The 17067-nt window shown below is 50.7% G+C and overlaps 1 protein-coding gene across 2 annotated transcripts in view; it reads left to right on the top strand.

The window, feature by feature from the left end:
• Positions 1-300: 300 nt before the first annotated feature.
• KIAA1671 (KIAA1671 ortholog) overlaps positions 301-17067 on the top strand; it is a 181685-nt gene continuing 164918 nt past the window's right edge. For both annotated transcript variants that reach the window (XM_074321515.2, XM_074321516.2), the window contains exon 1: positions 301-394. The gene's annotated coding sequence lies outside the window, so the exon portion shown is untranslated. The remainder of the gene's footprint in view (positions 395-17067) is intronic.

Raw genomic sequence — 17067 nt, 5'->3', positions numbered from 1 at the left:
CCCGGCCGGGGTCTGGGGGGCGCCCCGGGAACGCAGGCGGGACCATGAACAACTTTTCGAACCGGGCGCAGAGAGATCGGAGCTCTGGGGTTGGGGGCGCTTCCGGGAGGAATGTCCTGGGCTGCCTCGCAACCTCTGACCCGCCGCACTGTCCCTGGCCCCTGAGCCAGCGGGCAAGCGCCGGTCCGACCGTCCGCGCTCCGCCCCGGGGCCCTCCGCGCAGGCGCCGCCGGCCGCGGTTGCCACGGCGACAGGGGCGCTTCCCCGCCCGAGGCCCCGCCCCCAGCAGGGTAGGCTGCACTGGGCCGCCGGCGGCGAGGGCAGGTGCCGCGGGCTGCGGGCAGGTGGCGGCGCGGCGCGGGCCGGCGGCGGCGGCGGCGGCGGCGGCTCCAGGGTAGGTTGCGCGGCGGCCGCGAGGGGTGGGGGCCGGCCATCTGTCCCTGTCCCCGGCCCGCGAGGAGGCTGGGGAGGCGGCGACCGACGATGGCCGCCAAGTTTCTGCTCGGCTGAGGCCCCAGGAGAAAAGTTGGCAAAGTTGGCGGGGGAAGAGGCTGGGACCCAGTGGATCTGCCCGGGCTCCGGGTCTGTAGGGAGGGGAAATCTTGATTTGGGAACCGGGAGATCCCGAGACTTGGGAGTGGATCCCGCAGGAAGATCCCGCACAGGGCAGCCAATGGATCCCGCGCTACTCGGCTGAAGACTTGGGAGTAGATCCCAGGAGGGGGTCGGGCGCCAGCGGCCTGGGGTCCCATTCGGTCCCCAGTCGGGGTGACGGTGGACGGTGATTGGAGACTGGGAGCTAGTTGATTCTTCTCCCCCGATGCTGGTCCAAGCCTTGAGAGTGGATTCCAAGAGTAGATCTGGTGGCTGGGAACTGGTGGATCGCTGGAGATCCGGGGTACCCAGCCTGGAGCTGCTAGGATCTGGACGTCCGCGCGGGTTGGAGGCCCCAGAGGTGGACACTGGGAAGCGCCGAGCGAGGCGGAGCCCGGGTGAAGGGATCCTGCGGGCAGCGGGGGCGGTGGAGAGAGGAGCGCTCCGGGCCCCCGGGCGCCGGGGATCCCGATGCGCCCTCCCCGCCCGGCCTGCGCTCCCCTCCGCACGCCTTCCCAGGGCAGAGGCACCCTGATAGAATTAGGGCTCAATCTCCCCTGCTCCCAGGCGGGTTCGGTTGGTCCCCACCCCGCTGGTGGCGCCGCCAGGGGCTACAGGCGTGGCACTTGGGAAGGGAAGCGGCCCATTGACCCCCACCCAAGGCTGACCTTTCCACACCCTCCTGGCACACAGTCGCCTCGGAGTCGGGGCGCCGTGCCCTGAAACCCTGCTTTGAGTCCGGTAGCGGTGCTTATGACCCCTGCGCACCTCCCAGGTTGTCAGGGCTTCCTGCCGCAGGACTGAACTTTCTCTAGCCCGGAGCAGCCATTACCTTTTGGAAGGGAAAGGGCTGTACCTGTTGCACAAAGAGTTTTTTCTTTGCAGCTTATTTGTAACCTTGGACAAAACACTTAACCTCTGTGAGTCCAGGTCTCCTCTCTGGGCAAAATGGGGTGAGGGTGGGGATCACAACCTTTTCGCTTCTTTGGTTGGCAAAATTAGTAGGTATGATAGGTATGAAACAGGTAAGGGCTCTGTAAATATTAGTGGGTCCTCGTTTGTGGCCCCTCCTTTCCCACATCACATCCCCTGAGCTTCCCCTACGGTATCTGAGGGAAAGTTCTAGAAACCCAACTTGCTGACTTTTTAAACTGCAGGATTAGAGACATGTTTAAATTGGTCTTTCTTACAAAGAGGTTAATTGCCCCTCTGATCCTCCTTGCAGAGAGAAGCTCTCGGGTTTGGCTAATCAGTAACCAGGGCGTTTGGACGAGGCTTCTTCCTTGGCCCAGCTTTTCCTTTGTTAATCCACGGAGGCCCCTGGACAAACGTGCATTCACCCCCAGACACTGGTGTGTCAGCGCTGGGATTCCCAAGGGACCTGTGCAGCCATCAGCCCTGGTCTTGGTGGTTTTGGGGGAATCCTTTTTAAAGGATTTGCGTGCTGGACAAGGGTGTAGTTACCCCAGAGAAGTGCAGGATTTCAGTACAGTGTCTGGGCACATGTTTCAGCTGGGCACAGGAGCCAGCTCATTCAGCCACCCAGTGTGTGTGTTGAGCACCTACTATGTGGCAAACACTATAGAAATGGTATGGCCCAGGGCAGTATAGGATCTGTCCTTCTGGCATTACATTCCAGCTATGGAGGGATCAGCTTGCCCTACAGTCCAGTGAGGCAACTGTGCTGGTTCTTGATGTTGGGGGTGCAGCCCTCACCCCAGATTCTGAGGCTGGAGGGGCCTCACTCCCTTTGAGGTCCTGGGGGCTGGCTTTTATTCAGGACTGACCTTGGCAGGAGAATAGAGCAGCCCACTGTCTGGCCCTGAGAATTTCTCCCTGCTCAGCATCACCAGAATACACCTCGACCATAAAGAAACCCAGAAGAATATTTTAAATATTCATTCATTCATTCATTCATTCATTCATTCATTCATTCTTAAGTATTTCAAGACACTGTCAAAGAAGGAAGCTGGCAATCACACACTTAAGGGAAGGGTTACTGGAAAGAGGCAATTGTCTAAAAGGGGAGAGAGCTGTGATAATGGGAGGAGGGGCTGATGCCTTCTGGCTGGTGAGGGATGGGGGTCAAGGGGTTTAGTTTCTTGGAGAGTTTGCAGTGGGAAGAGGTTGGTGTTCTGGGCTGGAAAGAGGGAACAGAACGGCCTGGATATACGAAGGAGCATGGGGTGTTGGCAAATGTTGATGGGGACCAGGTCAGCCATTCTCAGAGGTTTAGACTTTATTCCAGGGCAGTGTGGTGGGTGTTGTGGAATTTTTTCTGAGGGAGGGGGATGGGGTCAGATGTGTGTTTTGGGAAGCTTGCGCTGTTGTGGGAAGGCTGGATTGGAGAGGGTACGCAAGGAGGCTGTGAGGCCAGTGAGGAGACTGCTAGAGAAATCCAGGTGAAAGGTGATGGTCAATTGGATTTGGATAGAGATGTTAGTGTTATGTTTAGAGACCCACTCAGTTGAACACCCCTTTGAGGCATAACCTTCAATCTAGAGAAGGAACCCCCCCCCCCAGGGGAGATGACATAAATATTGTGTCAGTATTCCGTTAGATTCAGTAAATCTTGCTGAGCACTCTTGGTCTGCCTTCCCAGGGATGGTCATAAAATCCAGGTCCTCAGGGACTTCACACTTGAACCCTCACCACCTTCCTGTGTCAGGGGATGGTGCTCATGCCCATTTCACAGATACAGGACTCAGTGGTATGGCAAGGTCTTTGCTAGCCAGCAGCGGCAGAGCAGGGATTTGAACTTGCTTCCAGCTTGCCGATGTTTGGACTCAGTGAGGTCGAGTAGAGAAGCCACAAAAGGGGAACAGTAGGCGTAAACCCAGGGGGCCTTCCAGGAGGAGGCAGAGATGGAAAGGAGGGAGCCAGCCAGAGAGACTTGGGGGCAAACCCAGGCCTTGCCCCTTCCTGGTTGTGGTCTTGGGCGGCATGGTACTTATTTTGAGGCTCACCTTCCTCATCTGTGAAATGGGGTCATGATAGGATACTCCTTTCCCTCAAAGGTTTGTTATGTGAGTTGAGTGAAGCAGTGCAGAGAAAGGGCCCAGCACCGTATCTGCTCACTAGTGGTGGGTGTGATTATTATCATTATAGTCTGTCATCAGGATGTGTTTCAGGCAGGTGGTGCCTCTCCCAACCTGGGGTGTGTGTGTGTGTGTGTGTGTGTGTGTATCGGGGGCGGGGGGGGGGTGAACACAGGTGACACTTGAGCTGAGTCTTAAATGAGGAGGCAAGGAGAGGAGACATGCCAGGTAGAAGGAGCAGCACAGGCAGAGGCCTCGATCATTTGGACAGTTGTGTGCTAATTGATATACTCAGAATGCAGCATATGTTAAATGAATAAAAGTTAGACCATGGGCAACAAAAATTCTCTTTACACCTCCCTGCCCCTCCCTAAATGCCCAAACAGGAAGACTTGGGCAGGTTTGGGATAGAGAAGATGGCAGGAGGGTCCCAGTCCAGGAGATCACGTTCCTTCCCACACTCCCCCATCCAGATTACAGTAGTGTGACCCCCTCCCCCCCACAAGCCATTTCCCTCTTGGAACCTCAGTTTCTTCATCTGTAAAATGGGAAGACTGGAGAGAATGTGGGTAAAGCACATAACACATCAGAATAGGTGCTTCTCACTGAACCCTTTCTAGGTGCCAGGCTCTGGGTCAAGCTCTTTTTAAATTTTGTTTATTTGTTAAATTTTATTCGTTTTCATTCATCACAACAAATTCAGCTGATGCCTGCTTTTGGGACCCCTGAATTTGTAGTTTATGAAACTGAGGCTTGGAGCCGTCCTCCTGCCCACTTCCACTACCCAAACTCCTGTCATTTAAAAGGAAGCTAACAAACTTTGAATTGGGGGATACACATGCACACATATTCTTTTTCCTTCAATATGATGAATATTTTACTGTGTATCTTACCTGGGCAGTTCAAGAGCCCCTGTTTTCAAGAATCCGTTCCTCAGGAATCTGGTCAATTGGATGGGAGGAAGGGAGGGAAAGGCAAAGTGAGACAAGTATGCAAATGATATGGATTGACATATAGAGAAGTAGTTATCTCAGCTACCTTTGTTAATTGCTCAGTTAAGCGACCTTTGAAATGTTCTATGACCTCATCTTTATTTAGAATATGAAATACATCCTGAAGTGTGATCTTTGGATGTTTACATGACAGAAGTGACACACACACACACACACACACACACACACACACACACACAGTATCTCTGTCTCTGTCTTTGTCTCTCTCTCTCTCTCTCTCTCTCTCTCTCTATCTCTCTAGTATTGTGAAAATAGCATGTACTATGTCCCCAAAGAGCACGATCTTTGGATGTTTACACCACTAAGTCGGAAGTGACACACACACACACACACACACACACACACACACAATATATATATATATATATAATTATATATATATTGAAAATAACAGGTAATACACCAAACACTTCAAAGATGGCAAAATGATATTGTATTAAGTGAAAAGTAAGTCTCTCATCTCAGTCCTTATAACACTCTGCTAATTATATAAATTATTTTTGCACCCGCTCTGGAGCCAGACGGAAGGAGTTGAATCTTGGTTCTAGCACTTATCGGCTGTGTGACTTGGTGCAGGTGGCTTAACCTCTCTGAGCCCCAGTCTCCTTGTCAGTAAAGGTATTACAAGGAGTCCTACCTCTGAGGGTTGCTGTGAGGAGTAAATGAGAAGGGCTTGGCACATGGTCAGTGCTCAGTATTTGTGGATTTTTGTTATTTTCCTTCTTGTTACTTGTGGTCGCAGTGGAGTTGTTATAGTTTCCTCCTCTCTCTCTACACTTTATGCTCCAAGAAGGCAGAAACCCTATCTGTCTATATTGCTGTTTCCTCAGTAAAGAGTCATGGAATAAACAAGTTAATCAACATCTGTAGACGTAATCTTTTAATAATAATCATAAAATAGAATTTTGCACATAAGTTAAAAACAGATTTGGAAACTTTCCCATTTCAGAGTGTGTTGACTTATCCCCACTCCTTTAAAAAGCTGAATAGTACTCCAATGCATGAAGGTGCTGTTAATTATTGAACAGATCCCAATGAAAGGCATTGAATTGTTTGGTTTTTTTCTATGACACGCAATGCTGCAATAAGCATCCCTGTTCACGCATCTTTGCACACTCATTGTGGTTGATTGAAGGACAGACTTTAGGATGGGGAGTTTTACCCCAGCTTGGGATGACGGCTGTTTAGAATGTTGATCTAGCCTCCAGAGAGGTTGTACCTTTCATACTCCCACCAAGGTTGTGCGACAGACAGCCTGTTTGGATATTTCAGAGCGGGAACAGTGGATGACTCTGGCTTATCAGTGGCCATGGGATATAGCCTCTGGCATGACAGTAGGGAAGGTGATAGTTCTTGCAGGCAGCACATTTTGTGGCCCTTGGCTTTTAATCCAGCCTGCTGGGTACTATGTCTTGGAAGGTGTGTGCCCATGTACCCACAAGTCTACCTGCTTCCTTCTGGAAATATATGGTCCTTGTATTAGTTAGGTTTTTCTATGATGACGCTGTGTAACAAATATCTCCCAAATCACAGTGGCCTTTAACAACAAACATTGGTTTCACGGTTGTGGGTCTGCAGATGGCTCAGCTGATCTTGGCTGGGCTCGGACGGCAGCCTGGACTCTCCAGACTTTGGGTAGGGGTCATGTCTGCCCTGTGTATCTTCATCTTGATACCCAGGCTGACGGGCAGCAGCTGGCTAGGGCACGCTCTTCTGTGGTGGACAGCAGGCGCTCAGGAGCCCATTGGGAGCCTGCAGTGCCTCTGAACGCCCCCCCTTGGAACTGGAAGGTGTCACTGCTGCCCTCATTCTATCGGCCAAAGCAAGTCACATAGCCAAGCCTCACATTGATGAGGCAGAGAGGGAACAAGTATGTATGTATTTTCTGAGCAGTGTTACAACCTGCCACAGCCATGTTTCTGATGGAGGAGGACGGGTCCTTGCAGGCGTGAAAGGTTTGCCTAGAGGTGGCGGTGAGAATTGTGGCTCATGATTTGTGTAGGGCACATCAGAGTAGGGCGGGCTCTGGGTAAGGAGACCTCTGAGTCTATAACCTGGAACAGGCAGCTCACCTCTCTGAGCCTCAGTTTGCTCACCTGGAACATGGGAATATTGCATCCTTTCTGGTAGAGCTGTTATTAAGCTCAAACATGGTATCGGGTAAGGAGGTGCTTTGCACCTATGATGTGAGGTGGGAAGGTGAGGGATGATCGTCTTGGTGATGATTTTTGCTCTGATGTGCTTTACAATTCCTCAAGCTATGGTACCTGTAGCCAGTGGAGTAGGGGAACACGGTGAGGCCAAGGGGAAGCTGTAGAGGAGACAGATCTTTATGGGTCACATGGTCTTCAACCAGTCTCATAACCTCTCAGCCTCAGTTTGCCTATTTGTAAAATGGACACAGGGTGCTCGTGCCCATTAGTTAAAAGGACTTGGCATACATGAAACACTTGGCACAAGGTAGATGATAAATAAATGGTGCCTGTGGAACGAGGGGGGTCCTGATTGGGGTGGAATGAGGAATTCTGCAAAATTGGATATTGGTTCTGCAGAACTGGTTGCAGAGTTGGATATTCCCAGTATCCCTTGGGACTATTATAGGGAATCTGGATCCAGACTGCCTAAGTTCAAATCCCAGCTCCACCACTTTCCGTCTATGTGACCTTGAGCTAGGCAGGTAACCTCTCTGTGACTTAGTTTCCTCATCTGTAAAATGGGAGTAATAATAGTGCCTGCTTCATGAGGTTGATTCGCATCAAGTGGGTTAATACACGGTGCCTGCTAATGAATGTATGTTAGCTATTATTGTCATTATTACCGCTGTTATTATCAGTCTGTAAAGGCCCAGGGAAGTTGCTTCTGGTCCTAGGAGCCACCGGGGCCTTGGGGAAAGGAATGATGAGGCAGATGATTTTAGAGCAGGTGCTTTTCCCCTTCTGCTGTAGCTGGAGGGCCATCTGTTAATGGGTCACTGTCTACCTAATTCTCTCCCCAGGGCAGGCCTAAGCCACAGCAGGCTTCAGGGAGCCCATGGTTATGAGTTCCACTGGAGGCCACCTGAGCTAGGTACAAGGCTAGAGGTCATTCCCGCCCTCCTTCATTCATTTCACAAAAACTTAACTTGCATCAGTCACGTGGCAAATCCTATGCTAGTTACGGGGAAAACGGGATTCTGTTGGAGGTCAGGGGTGGGTGTCTGGAGGAAGCTTGGTGGGGAGGGCCAGAGTGTAGGGTGGCAGAGGCATGGGATTCCTGTGTGGCCATGGGCACATCGCTTCGCCTCTCTGAGCATTTCCTGATCTATGAAGTGAGTCTCAGATGGGCCAAGGTGCCCTTGGAGGTGAGAGAGGACAGCCTTGGACCTGTGTGGGGCTGGTGGTTTCTGCCTTGGCCCTGTGCCTTCAGAAGTTTGAGGGAGATGACCGAGGTGGCCTTTCCTCTATCTGCTGGGACCCGGCTTTTGAGAACACTAAATGTTCTTCATAGTAAAATAAAAATGAGTAGAGAGCATTCCTTTTGTCCTAGGTACTGTGCTCATTATCGTTTCACTTGATTCTTATGTCCCCATTTTACAGATGAGAAAACCTAGGCTCCGAGGAGGGAGTCACATGCCCAGGGCCACTAACGGGAAGGGGGAATGTGGATCCTTGCAGCCTGACTGCAGCCCCTGGGCCCTGAATCTCTTCTTGGTGGTAAAGCAGGACAGAGCTGGACAATCCTTGGATTCTGTCCCATCTCCACAATGCCATTACTGTGTGACTTTAGGAAGTGACTTGCCCTCTCTGAGCCTCAGTCTGCATCTGCTAAGATTTTCCTTGTGCGGTCATTGTGGGATTAGGTGACGTAACTACATGTAAAGCCCCCTGTACATAGTAGGCACTTTAAAAATGGGAGCCCTTCCTAGTAAAAAGATCAGCTTAGGGCTTTTAAAAAATGCGTGAAATTATGGCGAGGAATTGCTTTATGAATCACAATGTAAATCTTTCTTGTTTGTACTACGAGCAGACATAGTGGCAGTCATAAAAAAAACAATTATCATTGATGGACTGCTTCTTATATTCCAGTTCCTCTGACACGTGGGTTTGTGCATTATTTTATCAAATCCTTTATCAGATCCTTTCTTCATCCTATAAAGAGAGGTGCTAGTGTTGTTCCCACTTTACAGATGAGGAAACTAAGTCTTGGAGAAGTGAAACGCTTTGCCCAGCTTACCGGCGTGGCAGGCAGGGAGCCCTGGAGCCCTTCTGCATGAGTCGTACTTGTTGGAGACGCAGCTGTGTTTTCAAAGGCTCCAGGTCAGGTCCGCAGCTCCCAGCCGACTCTGTGTTGATATTTCTTTTCTTTTTTGTTTGGCTTCCTCAGTGACGAAAGCCCTTTCTGGGGACCGTCCTGTTTACTGGTGGCGTGGTGAGGCCCTGCCGGGGGAAGGAAATGCAGGGTGTGTGGGGCCTCTTGGCAGAAGGGGAGGGCAGCGGGTGCGTTGGGTACACTGAGGTCGCTCTGTGAACTCACCCCACTCCGCCTGCCTGGACATGAAGCCTGGGCCTTCATAGGCACTGTGCCCACCAGGCCTGCCCAGTGCCCTAGGCCAGGCTGGGAAGTGACTCGATTGGGGAACTCCCAGGGCCCTTTGGCCTAGGAAGCTGGCCAGGTTTGTCTCTCCCTTTCATTTTGGGCCCTAGCACTGGAAACCTCTTGTCTTTGTTTCTACAACTGATACCTACATGCCAGGGACTGTGCTTGGGGCATGAAGGGGTCCTAGGCCATGGGAGAGAACGAAGGGTGTATCAGAATGAGTTCTGGGCCAGAGGTCACGACTCCTGAGTGCTAGTGCTTGCTTCTCTGCTGTGTGTCCTGGGGTAAGCCCCTTCCCCTCTCTGGACCCTTTTCACAGAGGGAGGAGGAACTGGATGAGTAGATCCCAGAGCCTCTTATTCCTGCTACACCTTCTGGGAAGAATCAAAATCCACACTTTCAAAGATAGGGCCTAGAAAACCACCATTTGCGGAGGGCCTGCTGTGTGCCTCATCCTTTGCTAGGGAGGTATCGCATATGCGTCTTCTCATCAATTCTCAGAGTTACTCAGTTGGTGTTCCTAACCCCTTTTACAGATGAGTAAACTGAGGCTCAGAGGTATAAAGGCCTCTTCATGTCACTGAGCTTGAGGTAAGAAGGGGTGGAGGCTAGATTTGAACTCAGGTCTGCTTCCTACAAACCTAGACCTCCCTATAATAACTCAACACAGTTGGTTCCCAGCTCGCCCTGAAATAGTCTCTCCCCTCGGAGCTTCTGGTGCGGTGTGTCCTTTCCTCTCTTGGGTTAGTTGATCATTTTCATTTTTGTTAATGTTTAAGTACCTACTGTGTGCCAGGGCTTGAGCCGGACCCTGGGTCTCCTCGCTGCCTGGGACACAGCGCCTGCCCTCAGGGAGGAGAGAGATGAGGGATTAGAGAGCTGCGTGCCAGCACTGTGGTGAGGGGCCTGGGGTAGGGACCATGTTCTCCTGGTCCTGCCGTCTGTCAGCCTGGAAGCAAACTGTTTCCCTTGATGCACTCAGGACTTGGATGAAACAGGCAGCTCTGGCAAACAGCAGACCACCTTCTTCTTGGGGAGGTGGGATGTGCCTCGTTACTGTTGGATTTAACTCCAGAAAGGAAGTGATAATGCTTCCAAGCCGGGCTTTATCCAGATGCCTAATCACAGCCCTCCTGCCTTTCCTTCTTGTCGTTCATTAAAAGGAAAAGGGGGTTTGGAGGCAGCAAAAAGCTTTGGAGGAATTTCTGGAATGTCAAGTCTGCTGGCTGACCCAGCAGAGCAAGTGTGAGCCATCTGCCCTGGCCTTAGTTGGGGTCAGCTGGCTGTCCTGCGGGGCTCTCTGAGTATCACTCAGTTCCTGTTTGGAGTCCTGAGTCACCCCCAGGAAGGTGGCTCTTCCGCGGGCTGCAGTCGCTGCTGCCATTGAAGACACTGCCTGGGTTTAGAGCAGCACAGTCCAGGGGTCACATCCTGCCTCTTTCTCACCAGCCATGGGAGTGGCTTCCCCTCTGCCTGGGTGTCCACACCCATGGAATGGGGGTGCCCATGCCTGCCTTTCAGCCTGGCTAGGAGCCCTCACTGAGGTCACATGGGTGAATGTTGGGGTGAATGCTCTTCTACTGGGATGGGGGAGCAATGTTGGGTAAAATCCCCACTGTGTGCAGGCACCTCTCTGGAGCACTGTGGGGGCCTCATGTCTCATTGTTGACACTTGGCGGGCCCTTCTAAGGCCTTTCTCGGCTGTCACTCCACACCTGGCATTTGGTGACATGAGATGACTATTTGTTAAGGGAACTAACAGATGACTCATTGCATTTTCCTAGTTAATCATTTTTATTCTCTTTTTATCCTTATTGCAATACATTTACATTCTAATACATTTCTGTTGTTGAAGATTTAGAAATACAGATAAACAAAAATGAGGAGCTACAACTCTGATGTTCTCACGTTCTAAAGATTCCCAGTGCTAGTATTGTGGGGCATGACTTTTAGACCTGTCAATCACACCATGCATATGATTGACAGAGGTTAGTACTGCGTCTTGGGGTTTAGAACATGGGCGTTATTCTCAGGTGACTTGGATTCACATCCTGGTTCGGTCACCTCCTAGCTGTGTGACCTTGGGCAGGTCACTTCCCCTCTCTGAGCCTGTTTCTCCTCTGGAAAATGAGGTGGCTGTCAGGGTTCAATGAGTTAATGTCTGTGAAATGCTCCAGGAGGTGCCTGACACACAGCAGACAATTCTTACGAGTGGTTTACAGGTATGTGTATTTTTTCTTGTTTTGAGCGATGAGTCCCTTTCTAGGAATGGTGTGATCTACAACTGCTGGATTTGGTCATTGGGCTGGGGGACACCTCCAGACCACCTCCCCCGGGCAGGGCCCAGAGATGCTCTGTTTCGTTTCCGAGGTGGGGGCTGCTGAGCACGGGGTGGGTCAGGCGGTTTGGCCAGCACCGAGCACTGTGAGTGCTCACAAGCTGGTCCTGATCCTTATCGCCCAGGGATGTTTCCTGTCCCCGCCGAGGCCTGGGAGTTGTCCAACTTAAAGCCGCTGGACGGTCCCAGCGGGCTGGAGGTGGCCCGTGTAAGATGAGCCTCTTCCTCCCCTGGCTGCAGCAGTGGCTTCAGGAGGACAGGCTCAGCCACACCTGGGAAGAGGGATGGGGTCAGCCGGCCACCTCTAAGAAGCTCTGTAAACTAGAAAGTCACCTGGACACCAGTGGGGACTCAGAGGACCAGAGAGAGGAAGGGGTTAATGGAGCCTAGTTTTCAGAAGTGAATTTGGGTTTGGTGACATCCATGCAGGGAGTGTTGCTGCCCTGTACTAGCTCTGTGACCATGGGTAAGTTATACAACCTCATCCACCCTCAGTTTCCTCGTCTGTGAAATGGGACTAACAGTAGGTTTCACCTTCTAAAGTTGGGCCACGATATGTAAGGGCTCCTGGTAGGTGGTGCCTCGTCCTCCCCTCTCATTCCCTTTGTACTAGTAACACTGACCCGGCAGACCCTATGCCCCTATGTGAGTGCCGGCTGTGCGTCCTCTCATTGAACCCTCATAATAAGTTGTGGTTCCTGTTAGTAGTACTCCTGTCTTGCTGTCTGACTCCACGTTGCGAGTGTGTCGAACCCTGACTTCACACTTGAGTGTGTGATGAAACACTTGGCACACAGTAGGTGATCAAAAAGGCAGCGGAAGTGCTTACTACTAGTATTTTTGGTGGTGCTCCCCAGAGCGGTTTGCACGAGAAGCAGCTCTCGCCCATCCAATGCCTGTTATTTGGAGCGTTATTCTTCTACGGCTGACCTTACAAACCACCACTTGTCCGTCACACCTCATTGCCCCCCCATTAGGGGTCCCCAGGCCCTATTCATCCATTTTAGCTGCTCTGAAGGATGCCTGCTAAATCTTGGGGTCCTCCAGATTGAATGTTGTACCCACAATGTGGTACATCCCAAATGTCTCTCCCAAAGTTCAGGGTGACCGATCTGGCTGATGTTGTAGGATGTTGCACCCAGAAACTGCATTTTTGGGGGCATGGATCATGGAGGAAGGAGTTTGGCAGAGAGCTGCTGGCTTGGTCTGTGGCCTGGGTATCTCCTTGACCAGGCTGGACTCTTCACATGCCACTGTTTCTACAGGGGTTTCTTTAACAGTGTTTCCCAAGGGAGAACCATCCTGGAGGATTTCAGCTTCCAGAGTGTGTCTCGTGTGAGGGTGGGGGTAGCGTAGGCGGCTGGAACAGGCCAGGAGCCCAGCTGGTCACCGGGTTTCCCTTCTGTTTGAAATCCAAGATCATGCTAGAAAGATGCTTAAGTGCAAAGGCCCTGAGGCAGGAGCAATGGGACCCCTGGAAGGACGGAAGGGGCTGAGAGGGCGAGGGGGAGGGACAGGAGGACTGTTTGGGGCCTGTGGGCAAGGGCAGGGCACAGTGGGGTTTATGGTAATTACGGTGGCCCTTTGTGACAGAGTCTGGTTTGGGTTTTAAAAAATATCCTTCTGGTTGCTGAGCAGAGTTTGGGGTCGAGGTCAGGGGCCGGAGTAGAAGCTTGGAAGGCGAGTGAGGAGGCTGCAGGTGGGAGAGGATGGTGGCACGGAGTGGAGGACCTTCCCCTGCCCTACTCCTGGCCCGCAGTACGTACCCCAAATCGTAATCATATGATTTTGTGTTTATTTCTCTTCTCTGTGTCTCCCTGATGGGATGGTAAGCTCCAGGAGGTCAGGGACTTGCTTCTGTTCACTGTTGCATTCCCAGTACGGTGCCTGGCACATAGTAGGCACACTCAATAAATGAATGAATAAAAGCCAATGACTGGTGAATCCCAAAGAAAATCGGGGTGAAAATAATGAGAACGAATACTAGTAAAGACCAACGGTCTTAATCGCAAGCCTGTGTCGAGTGTGCCGTGGTAGACCCCTGCTGGGCCCTTCAGCTGTCCTCTGCCCACCTGCACTTCCTTTGCTGGGTTGTACTGTGGGAGTTTGGGCAGCTCTGGGAGGCCTGTCACCTGGCAGGCCATCAGCAAATCCCTAGCTGGTTTTCAGGTTGTGCCCACTTTCAGTAAAGGACTTGCCAGCTGGTCTTGGGTCTGGGTAGGGCAAGCCTGGGTGAGCCCTCTCCACTGGGTAAGAGGTAGGACTTCTGTACGCTTGAAGACATGTTCTGATTTCGAGCCCTTTTCCCAGCCTGTGAACTTGGGCAGGTCTCATCCCCTCCATGAGCCTCAGTTTACTGGCAAAACGATAATGGTGACAAGTAGCAATGCTACTGTTTATCAACCTCCTAGGATGTGCCAGACCCTATGGTAACTTATTTAGTTCTCTTGGTGACTTCATGAGGTAGGAACTCTTCTTGTTCCCATTTTTCAGATGAAGAAACTGAGGTCCAAAGAGGGGAAGTCACTGGGTCGTGGTCACTCAGGAAGTGGGATCTGAATCCACACAGAGCCTGTGCTTTGAGGACCTAACACATCAATTTGGTGTTTCCCAGACTCTAGTTATTCTTGTATCATCTTGAAAATTTTTCATATTCATGAACTACCTGGACTGTTATTCAGTGAACCTTTTTCTTAAACTTGACTTACTTTTTTTTTTAAATAACAGTTTTATTAAGATATAATTTACATACCATACGATCATCCATTTAAACTCTACAATTCAAATTACAATGAAAAATAAAACTATCATAGGATCCAGCAATTCCACCTCTGGGTATTTATCTGAAGAAAATGAAAACACTAACTTGGAAAGGTATCTGCACCCCATGTTCATTGCAGCATTATTCACAACAACCAAAATATGGAAACAACCTAAGCGTCCATTGATGGATGAATATTAAAGAAATTGTGATATATATTTATCCAACAGAATATTATTCAGCCATAAAAACAATGAAATGTTGCCATTTGCAACATGGATGGACCTAGAGGGCATTATGCTACATGACAGGTCAGAGAAGGGCAAATACCATATGATCTCACTTGTATGTAGACTCTAAAAAAGAACAAAAACAAAAACACACACAAAAACCAAGCTCATAGATACAGAGAACAGATTGGTGGTTGCAAGAAGTGGGAGGGAGGGGAAGAAATGGGTGAAGAAAGTCAGAAGATACAAACTTCCAGTTATAAACTCAGTAAGTCTTGGGGATGTAATGTACAGCATGGCGACAGTTGTTAACAGTACTCCATTGTGTATTTGAAAGTTGCTAAGACAATAAATCTTAACAGTTCTCATCACAACAAAAAAAATTTTTTTGTAACTGTAACGTGATGGATGTTAACTAGACTTATTGCGATGCTCATTTTGCAACGTAAAAAAAAAATAATATAATGTTATATGTCAATTATACTTCAATAAAAAAATGAAAAGAAGAATTTTTTAAAAAGTGTCCAATTCAGTGGTTTTTAGTATAGTCAGATTTCTGCACCCTTTACCATGATCAGCTGAAGAACGTTTTTATGACCACAAAAAGAAGTTCCGTACCCATTCCCCATTTCTCTGCAATTACACCAGTCTAGGTAACCACTAATGTGATTTCTGTCTCTGGATTTGTCTGTTCTGGGCATTTCATACAAATGGAATCATACAATATGTGGGGTTTTTTTTGTGACTGACTCTTTCATTCAGCATAATGTTTTCAAGCTTCACCCACGTTGTAATGTGTATCAGGACTTTGTTCCTGTTCACGGCTGAATAATATTCCATGATACAGATAGACCACATTTTGACTCACTTTTAAAAACTTAAATAAAAACCATCTTACAAGATGTTCAGTGGGCTAATTATGTTTGAGCTAATACGCACGGAAATACAGCACTTAAAATACAGCGTAATGATGAGCATATCGCCATGTTCCATCGCACCCTGGGCTCTGGAGTACCGGGAATCTTAACCTCATAAACCCTAACGGGCCACCTACCGGTGAGCTGTTTTGTTGTGTGGCTGTTATGTTTAGGGGTGTGTGCAACAATAGGTTTTACATTTTGTCCCATGAATGAGAAACACGTCCTTCTGCTAGAACAGAGAAGAAAGTTCAGTGTCCTTGTTTCTGCTCCCGCTGCCTCTTTAGAGCAGTCATTTTGCTGTTGTGCTCACTTTTGGCCAGCGCATCTTGCCCTCATGCTGGATGCCGCCCCCATCTACCTGTTGGGTTGAAACATGTCAAAGTGCCGTCTTTGTAGGTCCACAATGGTGGAATGTTGTAATTTCATCTGGTACAACCTTAGGATGACCCCACCGCGTAGGCATCATGGGTCCCTTTTCCAGATGAGAAAGAGAGGGGGGTCAGGAAGCATAGCCAGGACGGCCAGAGCTGGGCAAGGTCCCCGCTCGTTTCACCTGCCTTCTTGGCCTCCCCTGGCCTCCCAGTGGCGATGGCACTGCTGATTCACTGGCAGGGGTTGGGAGCTCTGGCTCATTTGTCAGCAGTGAAGATGCTTCCACTGCACCCCACATGCTCCCCTGGAGTCGCAGTGGGCTCTCTGCGTGGTGTGCCCTGTGGGAAAGAGCTGGCTGGGGCCTGAGCAAGGTCACTGATCCCTGGTCTGCAGGGCTCCCGACAGCCTGGTCCTCTCTCCCTGACCTGAGCCAGGACTTGAGGCTCTTGGCTCTGCTGCAGCTGGGGACGCTGAACCGGATGCGTGCCCCTGGGGAGGATTGCCTCACATTCGGCAGTTCCCAGTCTGTGGAGCAGGCCTGCAGAATCCCCAGGGGCGGGCATTGCATCCTGGTCCTGTCTGGATTTTTTGTACCTTTCCTTTGGAAACTTTCCTTTCTAGGAGAGGGAACAAAAGGCTTGGAGAGGATAAGTGTTCAAGGTCACGCAGCTAGCCTGGAGCTGAGCAGGGACAAGATGTCAGGATTCCTGCTTCTTAATTCCTGCTTCTTTCCACCTGACATCCTCTCTGTGCCCCGTTGTCGGAGGGACCTATCCTTGCTGCCCACCTCCCCACCTGCAGCAGGTGTCAGCTAGCTCAGCAGTGCTGGAGCTCCGTAGCTGTCTGGGTGGAGCTCACGTACCCGCTGGCCCCTTGCCAGGTTTGGGCACTCCCATGGGTGATGCAGAGAGCCCACAGGGCAGGTCGTGACATGAAGACGCTCCAGCACGCTGCACCCTGACGGGTGGAGAAACGGGTTTGGGCCCTTTCCCTGCCCGTTCCCGAATCCTGGGGTCCACCCCCGGCTCAGCCCATGGGCCACCTGCCTTTGGCCGGACTTGAGTCTGCTGGGCTTTGCAGGAGAAATGTCACCTTGTCCTTCCCTGCCCCAGGTGGACAAATCCTTATGGGGACCCTGCAAGTCGGGGCGGGGAGGGGGAAGGCAGAGTGACAACTGGACTTGGAGTAACAGCCCAGTGAGGATGACCAGGGCCCCACAAAGAGAC

The sequence above is a fragment of the Rhinolophus sinicus genome, chromosome 9 (genome assembly GCF_057876585.1).
Source record: "Rhinolophus sinicus isolate RSI-liver-muscle chromosome 9, RSI-T2T, whole genome shotgun sequence".
Taxonomy (NCBI): Eukaryota; Metazoa; Chordata; class Mammalia; order Chiroptera; family Rhinolophidae; genus Rhinolophus; species Rhinolophus sinicus.
The sequence above is the reverse complement of the archived record's forward strand: the minus strand, read 5'-3'. Positions and strand labels throughout refer to the sequence as shown.